Genomic DNA, 19,411 nt, shown 5'->3' with positions numbered 1-19,411 from the left:
TTTTTAATCATATAGTTTATAATAGCATCAAAAAAATAATTTCAGGGCCAAGGTCTCTGAGGAATATTTTGAAGTTGTTGAAAGAAGCAACTTGGTCAGGTTATCGTCATATTTATTGAACACTTATTGTGCTCTTGGGAGACTATAATACAACAATAAACAGATACATTCCGTTCCCAAAATGAGCTTACATTCTAGATGGATATTTATTGAACACTTATTGAACACTTATTGGGCTCTTGGGAGACTACAGTACAACAATAAACAGATACATTCCATGCCCACAGTGAGCTTACATTCTAGATGGATATTTATTGAACACTTATTGAACACTTATTGGGCTCTTGGGAGACTACAGTACAACAATAAACAGATACATTCCATGCCCACAATGAGCTTACATTCTAGATGGATATATCCAGGCTTTTCCACATAGAAGGGGGACGTTAAAAGATCTAAGAAATGGATTTGAGAAATTTAAAACTAATATAAAGCAGAGTAAAGAAGTAAGTAAAGGAATCAGAGAGATGAAATAAATCTCTGGGTTTGATTGTGAAGGACTGCAGGGTGATGAGCAGAGGACGACCTGTGTTATTTCAAGACCTGTGTTGTGTTGATTCAACTGCACCAGGGAACACATCTTTACTTGAGCTTGCCCAGGTAAACCGTGGCATCCAACTCTGCTTTGGGGAGAATGTATTGATAATGAAAACCTATATATGCACCGAGAAGGATGGCAGGGAGGGCACCTGTGGAGCAAGAGAGTGAGTACACACCAAGTCAGGATGGGGGGATATCAATAGACTGGCTGACTGTATTATGGGTTCAGAAGAGCATGGGGCTACCCAAAGGGGCTAAAGATTCCAAGAGAGGCCCAGTTCCAGTGCCTCAAGTGGCTCCTGAGTACCATTAAGTCTTCTAGAGGTACTGAGGGAAGTCGTACAGCAGAGGACTGGAAATCAGGAGACTTGAGTTCTAATTTCAGCTGCCATTTGTCTGCAGTGTGACCTTGGGCAAGTCACTTAGCTTCTCAGTGCCTCAGCTTATCTTATCTTATCTTCTTATCTTTAAAATGAGGATTAAATGCACTTTTTTCTCTCTTTCTACAACTATGAGCCCCAAGTGGCAGGGGGACCAAGTCTGATCTAATTGAACTGTATCTACCATAGTTCTTGGCACATAGTGAATGCTTAACAAATACCACAAAAATCATCATCACTGATTTGGAATACTAAAAAATGTTTTTAATGTGAAACAGAGTTCAATTCAAATGCCTCTGCCAGAAAGCAGATTCGAGAAAGTGTTGACCAGAGTTATTTGGTCACCAACTGAAATTTGAGAACACTGTTCATAGCGTCCTTCACATCATTATTCCTCATGATGTATATGAAAGGGTTCAACATTGGGCACACAAAAGTATAAAAGAGAGCAATGATTTTCCCCTGTTCAACCGACCGTTCATTGGGAGGTGTTAGATGCATGCAGAGAAGAGTCCCATAAAATATGGTGACGGCAGTCAGGTGGGAGCCACAGGTGGAGAAGGCTTTGAGTCTCCCCTCAGCCGAACAGATCCTCAGGATGGCAGCAAAGATGAAACCATAGGAGATGAGAATGATCAAGAGAGAGCAGATGAGGTTGAAACCAGCAACCACAAACATGGCAGTTTCTTTGACGAAGGTGTCAGAGCAAGACAGGAGTAGGAGAGGAGGATCGGTACAGTAGAAGTGATTGACTTCATTAGAACCGCAAAATGACAAACGGAGCATCAGCACCGTCTGGATCAAGCCATTAAGGAAACCATAGACATAAGGAGCCATCACCAGACCGATGCAGACTCCCCTAGACATTTTGCTGCCGTAAAGCAGTGGGCTGCAAATTGCCACGTAGCGGTCGTAAGCCATGATTGTTAGCAGATAATATTCGGTGATGGCCAGTGAGACAAAAGTAGTAAATTGAATGAAACAACCAACAGAGGAAATAGTCTTTTTCTCTGATAAGAAATGCACCAGCATCTGAGGGGAGATATTGGTGGCATAGCATAAATCCACAAAGGAGAGGTGGCTGAGGAAAAAGTACATGGGATTGTGCAGTCTGGGAGTGATCCGAATGAGAACAATCATGCCGACATTCCCCACCACAGTGATGAGGTAGATGATGAGGAACATTACAAAGAGGATAGGACGCAGCTCTGCTTGAACCTTCAGCCCCAGGAGAATAAATTCAGTCACTTCTGTATGATTCCTATTAGACATTTTGCTCATTTTAATTTAATCAACTATAATACAAAACAAAGGGCCATTAATAGACGTGAATGGGACTCTCTCCTTCTCTCACTTCTTGGAGTTCTTTCAATCAATTAATAATATTTAATGTGCAGTTACTGTGTGCCAATCACTTTACTAAATACTTGGGAGAGTACAGTACAAAATACGCAGTACAAACCTGCCCACAAAGAGCTTACCGAAGAGAAGGGGAAATAGACATTAAAAATATTACAGATGGGGATATACCTAACTAGTGTGGGGATGGGAGAGAGGTGAATATCAAAGTGTTCAGTGGGAATAGACCCAAGTGCATACTCGATATAGAAAGGAAGGCTTAGATGGGGAAATGATGGGGAAAAACTTCCAGTGGCTACCCATCAACCTACACATCAGGCAAAAACTCCTCACTCTCGGCTTCAAGGCTCTTCATCACCTTGCCCCCTCCTACCTAACCTCTCTTCTCTCCTTCTACAGCCCAGTCCACACCCTCCACTCCTCTTCCACTAATCTCCTCACTGTGCCTCGTTCTTGCCTGTCCCACTGTCGACCCCTGGCCTGGAATGCCCTCCCTCTGCACATCCGCCAAGCTAGCTCTCTTGCTCCCTTCAAAGCCCTACTGAGAGATCACCTCCTCCAGGAGGCCTTCCCAGACTGAGCCCCCTCCTTCCTCTCCCCCTCTTCCCCTTCCCATCCCTCCTGCCTTACCTCCTTCCCCTCCACAGAGCACCTGTATATAAGTATATATGTTTGTACGCATTTATTACGCTATTTATTTATTTTACTTATACATATTTATTCTATTCATTTTATTTTGTTAAAATGTTTGGTTTTGTTCTCTGTCTCCCCCTTCTAGACTGTGAGCCTGCTGTTGGGTAGGGACTGTCTCTATATGTTGCCATCTTGTACTTCCCAAGCGCTTAGTACAGTGCTCTGCACACAGTAAATGCTCAATAAATACGATTGATTGATTGATTGATTGATAAATAGGATTGAATGAATGAATGAATAAATGAATGAGGGGCTTGCACACAGTGTGCTTTCAACACAGCAAGTGCTCAATAAATACAGTTGATTGATTGATTGACTGGGTTAGTTGGGAAAGGCCTCGTAGAGGTAACATGGCACGATCTCAATTAGAAGATGACTCAGGATAGCAACTGCTGGTATTTCCACGAGTCTGAATCAACTGAACTAAAATAAAATCCTGGCAGGATAGCAAGAAGATGATCATCTCAAAAGCTGTGGTGGATTATATTTGCCAGTGACTTGGGAAATCTAAGGGACAATGGAATCACAAAGGAGTAAATATATGCAATAGCAGTTTAATCTCAAAGCAGTCCTTCCTCACTGTACAATATAAATCTTTGAAAGAGACCCATAAGGTTTACAGCAATGCCACATACAGATGAATTGATTTCAAATAGGCATAGTGAGCCCTAATTTCATCCCTGTTTAGGAGGAGAGAGTAAGACCTAATTCTATTGAGGAGCAAGTCCACAAACCAGAATATGAAAAAGGAGAATACATTCCCCAAACTGTGTGGAGTAGAAGGATGCTGCTTTACAAATTATGATGTGTGGAATATCTGGAGGAGAATTACCACGGAAAATCTACAAAATCCATGCTCTCCACATGGTACGTCTAAGGTTCTAGTCGATAGTTTGCATTTCCTCCTGAAGCAAGTGCTTCTGAGGAATGTCCAAAACAAACTCCAAGCATCTTCAATCAATCAGTGGTATTTATAAAAGACTTACAGTGTACAGGGCACTGTACAGAGCACTTGATGTTTATATGTAATCTTGGTTCCCCACAAGTGTTTATGTTGACTGAAGTTGCTTTTCTCCTCACCCCCACTGCTCTCTCACTGCTGAGTCAGAGACACAGCCAGGACAGCTAGGTTAGGTTAGGTTGATAATGTTGTGCTCAGCTCAGTTTTGAAGGTATCACGGGTATGGTTGGAGGCATATGATGGTGGTATAATTGTGACAAGTAGCTGAGATTAAGTGACTCACTTCAGATCCTGCAGAAACTCAATGGTAGAGTATGACTATTGTGTGCAGAGCACTGTACTAAGCACCTGGGAGAATACAATATAATTGGTAAACATGTCCTCAAAAATTGGACTAGATGTTGACCATCTAGTGCCAAACAGAGCTACAGGATTATATAGAAATATTTATTGATTAATAAATCAAATCAAATTAATTAAATCAAATATTTAATTAATTTTTCCCCACCTGAAAGCATTTCATTTACCAGAATTTCTTCGGGATTGCTGTGAGTAGAAGATTCCCTAAATGTAATTCATGTTTCTTTGTCAAGAGCTTAAGAAATAGCTAAAACAAATAGATTTGCTTTAAGTTAACTTCAGTCACCTCCTTGGAAAGCTGATTAAGTAGATGAAAGCATTTTTCCATCCACACCCAATTGACAGTTTTATCAGGTCACCAATTGTACCATTTCTGCCTTATTCCAAATCAGCACCAAAAAAGAAAATAGAAAAATATATCTAGATGTACAAGTGTTTAGGATTGCTAGACCTACCTGTGAAAGAAGAAAAGTGTCTCAGAGCTGTCTTAAGGACAAGGGTTGGTAGAGACAGTTTATAGTTGCTTCTGTGCTTTAGGGACTCAAATCCTTAGGGCCTTTTTCGACTAGGCTCAGAGGAAACAATTAAAGTGATACTGTTTGATTCAGCTCTGGAGATGCAATATTAATGATGTGAGTCATAGTTTATTTTTCCAAGAAAGGTGTTCACATAAGCCCCATGCTTTCTCTTCATTTCCCAGTTTCCCATGATAAATTAAGTCTCTTCTGGTTGATTTAAAAAGGTAAGCTGCTGCAACTAATTGCAGAATTTCATTATGTCTGACTTATGTCAAGCCTTGTTACTGCTTAAATGGAGGAGTAAACACTTGCTAAAACTTGCAGCGTATGTTAATATGAATCTCTGTGTGTGTATGAATGAGAAAGAGACACAGAGAGAAAGTGACATAATGCTTTTTAAGCACTTAGTATGTGTCAAAGCAGCACGTTCAGTGTTGAGGTAGGTAAAAGATCACCAGAATGAACATAGTCCCTTTCCTATGGATGGCTCAAAGTCTAAAAGGTTGGGAAACCAAGCATCTTATCCCCATTTTACAGATGTTGGAACTGAGATCCGGAGTGGTTGTGACTAGCTCAAGATCTCAGAGATGTCCAAGGCCCCTACTCTTTCATTGAGCCCATGATGCCATCCATGCTGACAGATTCAACATGATCAATCAGTTAATCATATTTGAGACACAGAAAGTCATGGAAAACTTCAAAAATATTTCCTTTAATCAGACTCTTTAACTCCAACTCTATATATTTGTCCTTTGTATTTGAAGAAGATCAATAAATTGTATTTGAAGACACTATGGATGGTGTTCAACAATGCATGCATATCAGGTTGAAAAAGCCAAGGTGGGATTCACAATCCCTGCCATATCAGACCCAAAAAGATTGATCAGCTCTAAAAGAGATTCAGAAAAGGATCCCAGGGAACTTGTTAACCCAGGGTCAAATGGAAGCCACAGGTAAGGAAGGCTTCTTGTTGCCCCTCAGCAGAACATATACTAAGGACAGAAGAAAAAATGAGCATGTAGTAGATGAGAATGATAGTGAAGCTCAGTGGATTACCACCAGAAGGTCTAAGAAGTACAATTTGCTTATTGAAGACTCTGACATAAATCAATGAAAACTAATCAGTTCAAAATAAATAATCTATGACAACTTTTCCATAGAATAACTACCCATCTATTATTGTCATCTGTATCATTCTTGTAAGGAAATATTTCTAGCCATATGAAGAAGCCTTGGATATTTGATTGTTGTAAAGCAACGGCTTTGGCTGTGGTGGCCAGTGCAGGCAGATGATGGCCCATAGCAGAGGGCAGTAATGGTAGTTAAGCAGCAGAGTCTGTCCCACCCTCTTTTCTTTCCTCTTTCCTTTACCCTTCCATCTGGACCTCTCTCCTTTTTTCCTCTCTCCATTTCCCAACTCCCTCTGCAAGCTCCATTGTACACTGTAAGCTCACTGCGGGCAGGGAATGTGTCTCATATTGTTTTATTGTAATGTCCCAAGTGCTTAATACAGTGCTCTGCATACCGTAAATGCTCAATAAATACAATTGACTGACTGATTGACTTTCATTCTATCTCCACTTCCTGGAAGCCAACGTTATGCAGCCATGCAATCTTGGCCCTCTACCAATCCAGTCACCTGTCTCAAGCAACCAATGCAGTTTCTTGGTTCCTGGGGGTGCTACAGAAGTATCTAGGTACTAATATTTCCTAGTAGCCTACTGGAAAGAGAATGGACCTGGGGAGTCAGATGAGCTAAATTGTACTCCCAGCTCTTTCCATTTGCCTGCCGTGTGAACCTGGGCAAGTTACTTAAGTTCTCTGAGCCTGAGTTTCATTATCTGCAAAACGGGGATAAAATAGCTGTTCTCCCCCCCTACTTAGACTGTGATCCCCATGTGGGACAGGCACTGTGCCTGATATGATTGTGTTGTATCTACTTCCGTGCTTAATGCTTGGCACATAGTAAGCACGTAATACCTCAATTAGTACTATTCCGTAGCATTATTATTCTAGAGAGGTCTTTCTCTTAAATGGCCAGGCTGCCTAGGTCTGAAAATTGCTTCTGTTAGTGAGTGGATTCTGCAAACTAGGGTTTCTGCTATGTCAAAACACCACACCAAAAAAGCCCTCACAGGCCTAGTCCAATGGTAGCACCATAAAATCAGCCAATATTTTTGTTAGGTTGCCAGTGGTCAACTTAGTACCCAGGATTACATTAGAGAGTTCGTGTGTTGGGGCTGCCAAGGAAATGATCATTATAACTTAGTTAAACACTAGGTATTTTAATATACAGCATACAATCAACAGAAAATCACAGACTCAGCTATAAAGCAACAAACTGTCCCCACCCAAACCAGGCATAGAGTTTTCCTACCGCGAGATGATCAGTCTCGTTGGGTGCTCCGGCCCATAACGAGGCAGACTGGCATGGGCTCTCCAGTTTAAGAAGTCCCATGGGCTTGGGCTGTCCCTGTCTCCCCTTCAGATGACAGCGAGCAGTGACACGGGTCTCCTTTTCCCTTCCTCTTATACTATTCTTGTTGCTGTGACATCGAGCTTCTTCCCAGTATGCCCGACTCTATTACTAACCAAATAGTTTGCTCCATTTTGGAATTTGGGATGACAGTGAATTTTCCTTTCTTCTCCGGTTTTCCTTTCTTCTCTAACTGCTAAGCGGGAGATTGTCCACCTTGGCAGGATGCAATAAGCAGAAGGCTGGGGATCGTGTTTCTAAAGAGATAAAGAGAGTTAGTTTAGGAAGTAGACTAGGAGTCGAATTAATGTTAAAATGAATTTGTCTTATGATGTGGGTCGAGGGGATGGTGCTACGTTACCAAGAGTTAGTCTAAAGAAGTGGGTCAGGGGTCACGCTCATTCATTCAATCGTATTTATTGAGCGCTTACTGTGTGCAGAGCACTGTACTAAGCGCTTGGGAAGTACAAGTCGGCAGCATCTAGAGACGGTCCCTACCCAACAACGGGCTCACAGTCTAGAAGGGGGAGACAGACAACAAAACATGTGGACAGGTGTCAAGTCTCTTACTACATACTACTCCTCTCTGGGACTCAGACCTAGCCTCCCTGGCTGGTCTCTCTTTTCACCTAGCTGGCTAGAAGGACCTCCAGGTCATCCTGTCCATCCTCCTGTCTCGGAACCATATACAAACATCCTTCAACACATCCTTAGCAATGCTAAAGTCTCTCACACAGCACCTTCTCCAATGGTTAGTCCATCCCTTCCAGGTAAGGAGTAGTAATAATAACAATGCTATCTGTTAAGTGCTTACTATGTGCCAATCACTGTTTTAAGCACTGGGGGGAGATATAAAATGATCAGGTTGTCCCACGTGGAGCTCATAGTCTTAATCCCCACTTTATAGATGAGGTAACTGAAGCCAAGAAAAGTTAAGTGACTTGCCCAAAGTCACACAGTTGACAGGTGGCAGAGCCAGAATTAGAACCCATGACCTCTGGCTCTCAAGTCCGTGCTGTTTCCACTGAACCACTCTGCTTCTCTTATATGATGCTATGTTCAGAGCACTGTATTAAGCACTGGACGTGAATGCACAGGTGGAAACTAGATGGGGTAAGGAGGCTCTCACCTCTGTCATACACCCTGTTCTCAAGGTCACTCGGGAAGCCAAGCCCCGTCCTACCCACCCCTGTCCCCCAGATCTCCTATGATCCTCGGCACCAGGCAGATGCCGGGGATCTCTTGCTTGGCCCATTTTCGTTCAACAACTATATAAAGTGCATCTGCAAGGCAGGAGGTAATGTCTCTGGGCCCTTTGAAAAGAAGTTTGTTAAAGTTAGGGCTTGCCTGGGAAACTTACTTGACTGTTAGAGAACTCTTGCTGGCCTGGAACAATAAAAATACACCTAGCTCAATCACATAATTTATATAAAGTAGAATGACATTTGAAACTGGATGAAAGAATTTGATATGGTCTATGGGTAAGATTATTTATGATCTATGGATAACACCATTTCCTTTCCCCTATCCCCAGGAACACAGCATTCAGAAGACGGACATTGAAATGTCAAAAAAGGACCATTCCCTGTTATTTTTAAGAGAAAATTAGACAAGAGAAAGGTCAGGCTGTAAAGGGTAAACAAGTTTTATTTAATTGTTCTTGCATTCCTGGATTATTAGAAAATAGCAGACATGGAGCCTGCCATCTGATTAAGCAGTTTTCTCCTGATTACTTTCTTTAGGGCATCAATCACATCCTTGTTCCTCAGACTGTAGATTAAGGGGTTCAACATGGGACTCACAAAAGAATAAAAGACAGCAGTGATTTTTTACTCCTCTGGAGACTGCTTCGAAGGCCGCCTTAGATACATGCAGTAAAGGGTCCCCTAAAATACAATGACAGCTGTCACGTGGGAGCCACATTTGGAGAAGGCTCGGCACTCTCCTTTGGCAGAGCAGATCCGCAAGATGGCAGCAAGAATAAAAATGTACGATATGAGAATTATTAGGAGGGAGCTAGATAGAGGGAAGCCAGCAACTATAAGCATTGCCATTTCTTTGATATAGGTATCGGAGAAGGACAGCATAATGAGGGGTGGATCAGCACAGTAGAAATGATTGATTGTCTTGGAGCTACAGAAAGACAAGTGGAACGTCAGTACTGTCTTGGAAAGGTCATTCAGGAGGCCAAAGGTGTAGGGAACAGCGACCAGGCAAAGGCAGGCATTCTTGGACATCTTGCTGCTGTATTGCAGAGGATAAGAAAGCCACAAAACGATCAATAGCCATTGCAGCAAAGATATAAAACTTGGTAATCACAAGGCCAATGAAAAAGGCACTGCATAAAGCATGCAGCAGAAGAAATTGTCTTCTTCTCTGATAAGAAATGCACCAGCATCTGAGGGGAGAGATTGGAAGAAAGCACAGATCCACGAAGGAGAGGTGGCTGAGGAAAAAGTACATGGGAGTGTATAGTAGGGAGTCAGTCTTGATTAGAAGGATCAGCCCCAGGTTCCCCACCAGAGTGATGAGGTAGATCACCAGGAAGATCTTGAAGAGGATGACGTGCAGCTCTGGTTGTGATGTCAATCCCAAGAGAACAAATTCCAAACCAGTAGTGTCATTTTTAGGAAGCATTTCCTCATCATCTGCATTGCTAACTGAGATAGAGATTACAACAGAAGATGTTGCTCAGGTTTAAATTGCTTTCTTCCACTTGTTTGCTAATACGCACGTGTAGTATGGTCTGTCTCTCTCTAGTACATACATGCATGCATGAATATTCACATCAACTCATACTATTTTTAATATTTTCACTTGTACAGTGATTCAATAAGAAAATTCTATTTCCTCATTTCATTCTGAAGCCATGGCTTAAAGCCCATTCTCAAAACTTGATAGAATTCAAGATAAAACTTGACAACTGGCTCATATCCTTATTTAATAAATAACATTTAAATGCAGCTTGGAACGTAAATGAGCATCACAGGGATTTCATTTGATGTCCATAAGATCACAAGTTTCAAATATCATCTTAGAAAACCAAAATTTAGAAATAATTTGAACCCAATCCATTTGAATATGCAGACTTTGCGTCTTACATTCTAATAAATGGGTTTGATTATTAAATAATGCTTTCCTCTCTGCTAAGATTATCAGAATGGAGAAATGGTTTCAAATTATTAAGAAAAAGCTGACTAGAGAGTTCTACCTATTTATTCAAGGTACACCTGGAGCTGATTATTTTGCATGTCTTCTAAAGCCAATGAGTATTGCCATTTTAAGTAATTTTCAGAATAAAAATATATTGAAATACCTTGTATCATGCCGTCGAGTCATTTCTGTACCATAGCGACACCAAGGACACATCTCTACCAGAACACCCTGCTCTCCATCTTCAATCGTTCTGGTACTGTATCCATTGAGTTTTCTTGGTAAAACTACGGAGGTGGTTTACCATTGCCACCTTCTGTGCAGTAAATTCAAGTCTCCTCCCTTGACTCTCTCCCATGCCACTGCTGCCCAGCACGGGTGAGTTTTTACTTGTAGCAGATTGCTTTCCAATTGCCAGCCACTGCCCTAGGTAGGAATCAAATATTTGGCCTCTGCTTGACACTCCCTCTCGTAGCCAAGACCAGTAGAGTACTGGAAACCCTCCAGGTGAGACCCTGAGAGAGGTTGAAATATCTTAGGTGTATTTACTTTCCAACCAAATACATCAAAATGGCCGTCCAATGTCCTCTGAATCATAGTACTGACTGTGACTTAAAGAAGTCCTCTAAACATGTTGAGGTGTTTCCAGATGGGCCAGTTGCTAAACCTTCCTCAACAAATGGATAGTCTTAAATCTTCCCAGATAATTCATGAAGTCCTCCATAGGACTGTTTCGGGGCCTCTACAAATGGAGGCAGTGAGATTAAAAACTGAATTTCTCTTCTGGCATCACGTTTCCAGTTGCGTAATGATTCAGCAACCTAAATTTAATAGCAACATCTCTTGTATATTTGTCCATCTGTTTGACTGAAAATAGCAAAATTGTCCTAGAGTGGCTTGGGTTTACCTCATAGCAGAAACCTCTATTCCAGCTTCTGTCTTCCTGGCATTAAAAGGCCCATAAAACCAAAGGATAATGATAACAAAGAAAACCTCACAACCAAGAAAGAATGGATTTAGTAGAAAAACGAGATTTAAGCGGCAAATATAGTGAATTACCTACCTCTGACTGCAGAGTGGTGTTATTAATAACACCACAGTGTCAGAAAGGCAGGTGATTTATATCTATTTTTTCCTCTAGAATGATTTCCCTACAGTATTTCTCAGACACACCCAGAAGAAGCAATTAAAATGCTACTCATCTGGGAGCATCCTTGAAATGTAATGTCCCTGGGAAAAAATAATTAAGCCAGAGTCCTGCCTCATACTCCCTTACTTGCAGTAAGCTATCAGCAGAGGGATGTTCATTACCCTTTCAGGGTCATAGACAGTTTTTTTTTCTTGGCATTGACGTTGATTAGACTTCTAATCCCACTTCTCACCAGATTACAATTATTCTGAGGGCCCCATTTGTCCATGAACACGGAATATGAAGCAGGACTCTTGCCAACTAGAAGTCAAATATTTTTCTAAACTGTAAACTCTTATGGTCAGGGAACATGCCGGCTAATTCTGTGGTACTGTCTGCTTTCTGACCTTGGGCAAGTCACTTCACTTTTCAGTGCCTCAGTTACCTCATCTGTAAAATGGGGATTGAGACTTGAGCCCCATGTGGGACAGAGACTCGGTCCAACCATATTCGAGCTAGAAGCACCCAAGTGCTCAGTACAGTGCTCTGCATATAATAAGCACTCAATAAATACCATTGATTGGTTGATTGATTGATTTTCTCTACGGAATGCATTTACTCCTCCAAACATTCATGATAATAATAATTATTATTATTATAACTGTGGTATTTGTTAAGTATTTACCACGTTCCAAACGACATTCTGAGTGCTGGAGTAGATACAAGGTAACAAGAGAAGACAAGTTCCTGTCCCTCATGGGGATCACAGTCTTAATTCCATTTTCCAGCTGAGGCACAGAGAAGTGAAGTGACTTGCCCAAGGACACACAGAAGACATATGGTGGAGCTGGGATTAGAACCCATGACCCCTGACTTCCAGACTCATGCCCTTTCCACTAGGCCACGCTGCTTCTACCTCAAATTGGGTTGGACACAGTGTCTGTCTCACATGGGGCTCACAGTCTCAATCCCCATTTTATAAATGAGGCAATTGAGGCAGAGAGAAGTGAAGTGACTTGCCCAATGTCACACAGCAGACGAGTGACAACATGGGGATTATAACCCATGACCTCCTGATAGACCATGGCCCGTGGTCTATCACTACACCATGCTACTTCTCAACAGGGCTAACTACTCATGGACGTAGTTTCCCTAGGTGCGAAGAATGAAGGTGATTATGCAAATCTGGATGGAACTTAAGCCAATGAAATTAAGTTTTTCTATATTTGGAAGCTGGTACAACCAAGTCTTGGTTTATCGACCTCTAGAACCAAGGGAAGACATGGTAACACTCGGATTTTGTCTGAGATTTAATAAACTAGAGAGTGGGCCCAGAGTATTCACAGTGCTAGACAACCAGTATTCCTGAATCCCAGATCCACCCGTTGTCCTCAAGGCTCTGTGACAGCCCTAGTCTATCAGGAACCAATAGAGGTCAAATCCAGGATCCAGATTGGGTTTCTCCATAGTGCTAATGATGAAGACATTTATTAAGTGCTTGCTATGTGCAAAGCACTGTTCTAAGCGCTGGGGAGGTTGTAAGGTGGTAAGGTTGTCCCACGGGGGGCTCACAATCTTAATCCCCATTTTACAGATGAAGTAACTGAGGCACAGAGAAGTGACCTAACTTGCCCAAAGTCACACAGCTGACAACTGGTGGAGCCAAGGTTTGAACCCATGACGTCTGACTCCAAATCCAGTGCTCTTTCCACTGAGCCATACTTCTTCTCTCTGCTAGTCACAGAGAGGGGCAGTCTGGGAACTAGGTTAGATGAGCAAACCTGCTATCTATCCCAATTATTTCACTTATTTGCTGTAGAGCTGGGGAGGCTGGGGGCCATCCCAGGGGCCTTGGTTCCAAGGGAGGCTCCCTGTAGACGGGATAGTCTCAGAGCAAGTGCACAGTGGTGCTTTGATGTCAAGGCAAGGTTTTGGACAGTGACCCTCCTATTCAACAAATTCCTCAAAAATTGACCACATTCAAATCAGCCAATCTAGCTGATTATGCACTTTCCCAAATATGATTAAATTCAACTTCAGTACAGCTAGGAAAGAAGGGAAAGGAATTGTACTTTTCAACTGCTTAGTACTGTACTCTGCACATAGCAAGCGCTCAGTAAATATGATTGGATGAACAAATGAGGGAATCGGGTACCATGGGACCTTCCTCTCACCTCCACCCATCTCTCACCACAGCTGCAGCTAATCATCCCACCCTATATTGGTCAGAGAAACCAAACAAAAAGGTCACCTGAAGCCTAGCATTTTTTGTGCAGCTCATACCTCAGCAAGTCACTGACATATTGTTTACCCCTTCAAAGCACCCAGATGTTCACAGTGTCTCTAGTGGGTTGCCCAATAAAGTGTCCCTGTGTGGGCGGGTTGGCATTGTCCCACTACCTTTTATTTTACCAAATATCAGGTTAAAATAACTACTTAGTATTGATTGGGCCTGTGTCTAAAATCAATTATTCTTAATATTGCTTATAACCAGAGCAAAGGTATGAAGATGCTGAATAAATTTAATTCCTAAGATTTGATGGCAGTGCCATACAGTCTTAAAAGTAAAAGACTAATGAAAACCTAAAATAGGAAATTATTGAAGATCAGGTTTTAATTTACTTTTAGACAGCTTAAAACTGCAAAACGTGAATTTCTCAGTAAATCCTTTTTTGGTTGCTGGGTTTATTTATTCCTAGAAATTTATTCCTAAACCAGAAAAGACTCTCTCTCTAACAGTCAGTCACCAAGCCTCATCATCACTGGTATTTAATGAGCACTTATTATGTGCAGAGCACTGTGCTAAGCTCTTGGGAAAGTACAACAAAGTTGGTAGACACAATGAGCTTACAGTCTAGAGGGGGAGGCGTCCATTAATATAAATACATAGTTTTTCGTGGTATTTATTGAGTGCTAACCGTGTGCAGAGCACTGTACTAAGAGCTTGGGAGCATACAATACAACAGAGTTGGTGCACATTTCCCTGCATAGTTACTCTGACTGAGTGTCAGGAAATTATTTCCCCTTTAGACAGGTTACCATTTTGAAGAGATGGATTAGAGTTCCAAAACCAGTCCTTTCCCCTCACTGTTGCCTACAATCTTCCTGATGCTTTGAAATGGCCCAGGCAGAGCTCAAGTGAAGAAGTGGTGGCTACTGCCAAGATTCTCACTGCAGGACTTTCTAGAAAAAACTAGCATCCTTGGGATGAGTTCCTTTGGAATAATTAAATGGAAACCCAGGAAGATGAAGGGACTTGCCATGGGTTGACCAGAAAGTTTGTGACTGAGCATAGCTAACCAGTAACAGTCCCTTTATTATTTACACTGCAAAGTGAAGAATCGTTTTTGAGTGGGCATATCATGGTCTTGACTGTGCCTGCTGCATTGTCTTTTCAGCCACTCAACTACTCATAGGTGAATTTCACTGCGAGTGGCCTCTACTTTGAATGAGAAGAGCAGCTATACACTCAATTCACTGAGACTGGTTGTATCACCTCTGCATGCTATGAAAATCAGAACAGAAAGAACTTTACCCACAGTAAATGCTCACTAAATACAACTCGTTGACTGATGATCCTAATGTTCTGGTGGTCTTCTGTCTGTCGATGACTTTCCTCAGAACTTTCCTCAGAGCTCTTTTCACTTCCTGGTTTCTCAGGCTGTAGAGCAGGTGGTTGAGCATGGGTGTGATTACTATGTAGACTAATGCAATGACCTTTCCACCAGTCTGAGAGGCACCAGACTGAGGCTGCATGTACACAAAGATGGCCATCCCATAGAAGAGAGCCACCATGGTCAGGTGAGAAAGACACGGCAAAAAGGCCCTGTGCCTCCCCACTGTGGAATGTCTCCCAAGGATGAACATGAGGATGCAGTTATAGGAGACCACGATGATGAGAAAAGGAATGAAGACTATAATGATGCTGAAGACAAATACCACTATCTCCGAGAGGGAATTGTCTGTAGATGCCAGCCTCAAGACTGTCAGCACATTACAGAAGATATGGTTTAATGCATTGGGCCCGCAGTAGGGCAAGCTCGAGGTGAGGGCATTGATCACCAGGGAGCTCAGAGAGCTGCTGATCCACGAGGTCATTCCCAGCTGGACCCATATCTCTCTGTTCATGATAACAGTGTAATGCAATGGGTGACATTTGGCCACATATCGATCATAAGCCATGACCCCAAGAACACATTAGATCATCCCAAAGGAAAGGGAGAAATACATTTGGGTGGCACATTCAGTGAATGAGATGGTCTTTCTCTCTCCCACCGGGCTGGAAAGCATTTGAGGGACATTGGTGGAAGTGTAACAGATGTCCAGGAAGGAGAAATTGGCAAGGAAGAAGTACATTGGGGTTTGAAGTCAGGGTTCCAGGCTGATCACAGTGATTATGACAACATTTCCAGCCAATGTTAGTAGGTAGAAGAACAAGAAAATGATGATAAGCGTAAGCTGGACCCTTGGCTGGACAGAGAGTCCCAGAAAAATAAATTCAGTAATGTATGTTAAGTTTTCCTTCACCATTTTGCCATGTAATTTCCTTGGGGGGAAAAATATTGAATTTCAATTAACCGTAGTGGAAATGCAACAACTAACACATTAGTGTGTAGCAAGCAAAGAGGATCAGAAAGGTTATGGTCTAACTCCCAAATAACAAAGATGGTTGTTTTGTAAAACAAAAAAGGGCTATTTTTGGTTTCTCCATTTTAGGGAAGTGCTTTCCTGTCAGAAACAGAACATCAAACATGATTGAATACATAGAACATGCAGCATCAAGCATATTGCAAGGAAGAATACTAAAAATAGCAGATATATCTGTGCAAATACATGGGTTCCTATTAGAAAAGTTGGTTGTCCTCTTCCCAAACTCATGTATGAAGAGAAAAAAAAAACAATTAAGGTTAGGGTTAACTTATTTGTAAATGCCTTTATATATGTTTCCCCCATTAGAGTATAAGGTCGTTAAGGACAGGGAGCATGCTTAATTCAGTTCATGGAATGCAGTGGAAACTCAACAAATAGCATTATTATAACATTTTTCCTATTACTAGAGAAGCGGTTGTTTCCTGATTCAGAATTCTGTCAGACCAGCTCAAAGCATAACAGCAGCTACTTTGGACGCATCCTCTGCCACAGGAACCAGGTTTAGGAATTGTAGAGAAGAGCTGAAGGCATTCATCCTTCCATGACTTAATCACAACTCCCTTTATGGAAGGAGCTGGACTCTATTTTCTGACTGATTTCTTTATTTTGGATGGAATTATTGGGAGTGAAATCCACTGAGGATTCTTGACAGCTCTAAATACTTGTCTGTCCAGGATCCTCAACAGATTCACACAAGAAGTGGTCCAGAAGCTTCAATCCAATACTTTCATTATTATTACATCTATCTTGACATCATTATCATCAACTGCATGTATTGAACACATTTCTGTGCGCAGAGCCCTACAATAACATTTTGGGAATGTGTCATAGAGGCAAGAGTCGTAGTCAGATGTCTTGAAATGTAATGGGGAAAACCAGGGGACATAAACTGCCAAATATACAACAGATAAAATAGTATAAGGAGAAACATAAAAAAATGAAGCAATTAAAATGCATTACTGAATGATGAATTAACAGATTAATATCCACATGAGAGTTTAAATGGGTGACAGAATGACATGAAAGGATAAAAAAAATCCCTCCGGTTCTCTGTAACTTTTGACTTTTGAACCCTCGTGGCAGAGAGAAATTTCAACCATACCCACATAACCCATGAAGATGTGGATTATGTGTCTCTGGAATGTACACCACTCCCACTGTGAATATAACAGCATCTGAAAATTGAAGCAGTGAGTGAATAAATTATACAGTGAATTTAGTTAAGTAACCCAACACAAAAAAAGGCATTTCATTCTGAAATAAGTAGATAACCATCATACTTTCCAGCTATTTTGCATGAGGAGCTACAATCTGCAAACTAGTTTGAGAAGGCTCTTTCACAGTTTGTCAAGATCAATCAATGGCATTTATTGGGTGCTTACTGTGTGCAGAGCACTGTACTAAACACTTAGTAGAGTACAATACTACAGGATTGGTAGACATGCTCCTTTCCCAAAAGGAGTTTAATGTCTTTCCTGGGAGAATGTCATTAAAATAATTTATGGATATGTCTGTAAGTGCCGTGGGGCTGGGGTTAGAGTGAGTATCAAGTCCTTAAATGATACGATTCAAGTACATGAGTGACACAGAAAGGAGAGGAAGTAGGGAAATGGAGGGCTTAGGAAAGGCCTCTGGAGAAGATATGATTTGAATAAGGATTTGAAGGTGGAGAAAGTGGTGGTCAGTCAGATAGGAAGGGGAGGGATTTCCAGGCCAGAGGGAGGTTATGGGAAAGTGGTCAGCAGCAAGATAGAGTTTGAGGTACAGTGAATGGGTTCGCTTTGGAGGAGTGAAACATGCAGGTTGGGCTGTAGTAGAAAATCAGTAAGATAATGGGCCTATGCACTTCTATCTCTATGTTTTAACCCCTTGGGATTCATCCCACCCTCATCCCGAAGCACTTCTGTACATATTCGTAACTTATCTATATTATTGTCCATCTCCCCCTCTAGACATTAGCTCTTTGTGGGCAGGAAACATGTCTGCTAACTCTGTCATAGTGTCCTCTCCCAGGCTCTTAGTACAGTGTTTCACCCACGGTAACAGCTCAGTAAATATCACGGATTTGATTGAGAAGGATAGGAGGGGACAAGCTGATCGAGTGCTTTTAAATCAACAATTGTTATGGAGTTGGATTGGAGGTTTTTGAGCAGTGGGAAGTCATTAAATTACTTTTAGAAAAATGATCCAAGCAGCATTGTGAAGTAAGGACTGAAGTAGAAAGGGTATTGCAATAGTCAAGGTGGGATAGAATAAGTACTTGGATCAACATAGTAGCAGTTTGGATGGAGAGGGAAGGGTGGATTTTTAATAGTATTGTGAAGGTTGAATCGACAGGATTTGGTGATGGATGAAATATGTAGGCAGATTAATTGAGGACAATATCTGAGGTTATGGCCCTATGAGATAGAGAGTGGTACTGTCTACAGTGACAGAAAACTGAGGGTAAGACAGGGGTTAGGTGGGAAGAAGAGTTCAGTTTTGGACAAGCTAAGTTTGGGGTGTTGGCAGTACATACGAGTTAAGGTGTCATGAGGCCAAGAGGAAATGTGAGACTGCAGAGAAGAGGAGAGGTCAGGGCTGGAGAGATAGATTTGGAAATCATCCAGGAAGAGGTGAGAATTGTAGCCACGGGAGTGGATGAGTTCTCCAAGGGAGTGAGTGTAGATGGAAAATAGAAAGGGACCCAGAACTGAGCAATGAGGAATTCCCTCACTTAGAAAGAAACAGAGAAAAAAAAGCTTGAATAATGCTTGAAACAACCTTTACGCTTGAAACACTTTGAATCTAAATTTCCAAAACATGTGACACTATCATAATGTTGCTCATTTTCTAAAATAAGCTATTTTATACAAACTACAGAACTCAGTTATATCTGCCACACTAAAATACCAAGAAGGCATGGCAAATTTCCCACTGGTTCTCAAGAAAAGTCCTGATGGGATTGAGTTTCTGTTTCCTGATGGAATTGGGTTCGTGTTTTATATAGTTCATAGGCTGATGACCCATTTCTCCTTTTACAAATGCTGTTCCTATATAATAATGAATTGATGTCTTGAGTCCACATTCATTGGGAGAACATACAAATCAAAATGAAATGTCCAAACATGAGAGATCTCTGTAACCTTTTTG

The 19,411-nt window shown here is 41.6% G+C and overlaps 2 pseudogenes; both read right to left on the bottom strand.

Moving 5' to 3' along the window:
- Window positions 1-27: 27 nt before the first annotated feature.
- Window positions 28-9,984, bottom strand: LOC119921454 (annotated as a pseudogene).
- A 5,176-nt stretch (window positions 9,985-15,160) lies between these two features.
- LOC119921427 lies at window positions 15,161-16,159 on the bottom strand (annotated as a pseudogene).
- Between the last annotated feature and the right edge of the window lie 3,252 nt (window positions 16,160-19,411).

Source organism: Tachyglossus aculeatus (assembly GCF_015852505.1).
Source record: "Tachyglossus aculeatus isolate mTacAcu1 chromosome 12 unlocalized genomic scaffold, mTacAcu1.pri SUPER_6_unloc_2, whole genome shotgun sequence".
NCBI classification, from domain to species: domain Eukaryota; kingdom Metazoa; phylum Chordata; class Mammalia; order Monotremata; family Tachyglossidae; genus Tachyglossus; species Tachyglossus aculeatus.
Note: the sequence above shows the minus strand (reverse complement) of the source record. Positions and strands in the feature narration are given on the sequence as shown.